Source organism: Eumetopias jubatus, unplaced genomic scaffold (genome assembly GCF_037043125.1).
Source record: "Eumetopias jubatus isolate StellerSeaLion01/CBP00866 unplaced genomic scaffold, mEumJub1_p1.0 scaffold_11, whole genome shotgun sequence".
Taxonomy (NCBI): Eukaryota; Metazoa; Chordata; class Mammalia; order Carnivora; family Otariidae; genus Eumetopias; species Eumetopias jubatus.
Genome location: NW_028274817.1, coordinates 118,853,040 through 118,856,930, shown reverse-complemented (window position 1 = coordinate 118,856,930; position 3,891 = coordinate 118,853,040).

Here is a 3,891-nt window from a genome sequence, read left to right as displayed (position 1 = left end):
AGGAAGGCATCTTGGGAAAACTGGCAGAGGCCAGCCAAGGGTAACAATTCTTACCAAAGTCAGCTCTCCCAGACCTCTGTCTGTTGCCTGGTGGAGAGAAGGTAAATTTTACATTTTTCCTTCCTTTCCAAATTCAGATTGGCAGAAAAAAACTGGTTAACCGTCCCTTCTCTCCGAAGGACAGCGAGAGCCTTCTTTTTTGTCTCATTTTGCATCCTGAGAATTTGGCTTGGAAACCGTCAGACTGGGGGCCCCAAAAAGATAGCTGAACAGAAACGTGTGTTGCGCCCCATTCGTGGCTAGATAAGCCTGGGCAGAAATGTGGATTGCATTCCATTTGCGGCGAGGGTCCTCCCAACTGTGGGACCTGATAGTGTTTGGTAAGAATTGTTACCCTTTGGTGGTCTCTGCCAGTTTTTCCAGGATGCCTTCTGCATGCTCCAGAGTGAGCGGGGTGAGGGTTGGGAGTCCCAGCAGGTCTTGTCCTGGCCACCAGAAACTGTAGAGGAGGAAAAATTCCCTCAGTAATACCAGCTCTGAAGGAAATTGTCCAAGTCTTTTTTTTTTAAGATTTTATTTATTTATTTGAGAGAGAGAGAGAATGAGATAGAGAGCACGAGAGGGAAGAGGGTCAGAGGGAGGAGCAGGGAGCCCGATGCGGGACTGGATCCCGGGACTCCAGGATCATGACCTGAGCCGAAGGCAGTCGCTTAACCAACTGAGCCACCCAGGCGCCCTGTCCAAGTCTTTCTATTGGTTATCTTTGGGAGTGGCTCTGGATCTTGGGAAGGTAGTATCTTTTGCACCTCTTTCAGAACGCTTCTTCGCTCCATGGGGTTGTTCAATACTACCAGGAATATTTACTGTTTGTCTCAGCTGAAACCTGACAAGATACTCAAAAGGATTTTTTTAAGTAGCACTACGGTCATAAATTGGCCAAATCGGAAGCTGATATTCAGAACCTGCTTTTTTTTTTTTAGGACTTCTCCCCTAAGCTAAAATGAAACTATGTACCCAGAGGGAAAGAAACGCATTCTTGAAGCCACTGTGGAAGGATTTACTAAAATGTTCTAAAAACAGGGCACCTGGGTGGCACAGTTGGTTAAGCATCCAACTCTTGTTTCGGCTCAGGTCCTGTTCTCAAGGTCATGAGATCGAGCCCCTGGATGGGCTCCGTGCTCAGGGCAGAGTCTGCTTGAGAGTCTTCCTCCCTCTCCCTTTGCGACCCCCCCCCCGTCGCAATTTCATTCTCTCTCTAAAATAAATCTTTAAAATAAAAATGTTCTAAAGAAACCCAGCTCTAGGAGGCAGACCATAAGTGACTCTTAACTATAGAGAACAAACTGAGGATTGCTGGAGGGGAGGAGGATGGGGGCATGCGCTAAGTGGGTGATGAGCATTAAGGAAGGGACTGGTTGCGATGAGCACTGGGTGTTGTATGTAAGTGATGAATCACTGAATTCTACTCTAGAAACCAATACTACACTGTATGTTCACTAACTTGAATTTAAATTTAAAAAAATTAAGATAAAGAAACCCAGCTCTAAATCTAGAACAGATAAATCTTTTGATAACCATTTTAGTTGCAGATCTTCTCCCTGATAAAAAAGAAGCAAATGGAGGATAATGTAGTTGGATGGCTGGGTCAGTGGCTAGAAACCATTCAGATTGCAACCCAATACTTTGAGGAATTAAAAACAACTATACTTATCTTACAATTCAAGTCTTCTCAAGAACAGAAACGCAGCTCTAGAAACAATTCAGAGCCCACCTAACCTTTTTACCAATTCCAAACTCTCCCCTAGTCATCTCAAAGGCTTACAGATATTGTAAAAGGTCTGGATTTAGGAAACAAAAGCTCTTCTTGGAGAAACAACCTTTCTCTGTGGCTTTGAGATGCAAATGTTCTATCCGGTTTTCTCTAGGAACCCAGAGCCATCTCTTGAAGTGCAAACTTCAGGGAGATAATTCTTACCAGAAAAACAAAAAGAAGCTATTTGGAAACTAGGTGAATGAAAAATCTTAGAAGTTTTTTCCACAAGTATTATTAGTAAAAGCTTGAGCCATCTGAGCAGGTAACCTTAACTTATTCTGTCTGCCAGAAACACAATTTAGATACAACCATTCTTTTTTAAACTAATGAGTTTTGCATTATCATACCCATCTCATGGCTAAAATTTTAAAATGGAAAGCTATAAGATCTCTGTGTCTTGTATTTGCGTCTCTTATAGATGTGTGATAAATTCCTACCTCCAGATGATATTCCCAAAATTAATCTGTAAAAAGTTCTATTTAATAGGCTTAAAGACAAGTATTTATGTAAGTCAAACATACTCTCAGAAATATAGAAATTGGGCACCTGGGTGGCTCAGTTGGTTGGGCAACTGCCTTCGGCTCAGGTCATGATCCTGGAGTCCCGGGATCCAGTCCCGCATCGGGCTCCCTGCTCGGCAGGGAGTCTGCTTCTCCCTCTGACCCTCCCCCCTCTCATGCTCTCTCTATCTCATTCTCTCTCTCAAATAAATAAAATCTTAAAAAAAAAAAATATAGAAACTAACCCAAATGTTTTTCAAGTTCACATCATGATGTAGGATAATCTTCAGTAAATAAAAGCTAGTTTGAGTGTGTTGGTTTAATTAAAACAAGCATGTCTTTAGAATTACCTGCATTAGGGGCACCTGGGTGGCTCAGTCATTAAGCGTCTGCCTTCGTTCGGCTCAGGTCATGTTCCCAGGGTTCTCGCATCGGGCTCCCTGCTCTCGGCGGGAAGCCTGCTTCTCCCTCTCCCACTCCCCCTGCTTGTGTTCCCTCTCTCGCTGTGTCTCTCTCTGTCAAATAAATAAATAAAATATTTTTTAAAAAAAGAATTACCGGCATTAAACAAAATACTTGAATTCTACCTAGGTTTGCTAAAAGTCAAATAAGCTAACATATGTTATCTCTGTTACAGGATATATCAGCAAGAACGGTTAGCTGTTTAATGTCTCATGAAATTTTCATGAGTAATCTAAACATAAATGTTAAGAACAAGTAAATTAAATAAGTGTCAGTAAAAGTTCATATTTTTTCTTTTTTTTAAGATTTTATTTATTTTTCAACAGAGAGAGAGAGCGAGAGAGGGAACGCAAGCAGGGGGAGTGGGAGAGGGAGAAGCAGGCTTCCCGCTGAGCGGGGAGCCCGATGAGGGACTTGATCCTAGGACCCTGGGATCATGACCTGAGCTGAAGGCAGACGCTTAACGACTGAGCCACCCAGGCGCCCAAAGTTCATATATTTTCAATAATAAATATTCTATATGGTATGTCTACTTAAATACAGTTTCCCAAATTTTTTTGAGAACTTGAAACCCTAGTTATACTTAGATAAGTTAAATGATGGCTATTCATTGAATATCTCAATCATTCCAAATATGATAAAATACTAAAACATTAATTACTGAACACAGGTTTATTCACTTTTGGCTTTCTTTTACAGAGGAACTAAAGATATTTGGATCTATTCATAAACATCTTTTGTGCCACACTGAAAATTTTACTATGAAGAATATACTTCTAGAAAATGTGAAATGTATTTATAAATTTCCCAATCCACAGAACGCTAGTGTAACCGACAGTCCACATTGCTTACTTCTTAGTTTTCACTAGGACCAAAGGATTCTAAGGGTTAAGAATTCTAATCAACATATATAATTAAAACTACTTTGGAGGGGCACCTGGCTGGCTCAGAGAAGCATGTGACTCTTGATCTTGGGGGTGGTGAGTTCAAGCCCCACACAGGGTGTAAAGATTCCTTGAATAAATATAACTTCCAAAAAACCTACTTAGAAATAATAAGGGTGAAAGGAAACTACTGTATACTCCTGAAACCAATATTACACTATATGTTAACGAA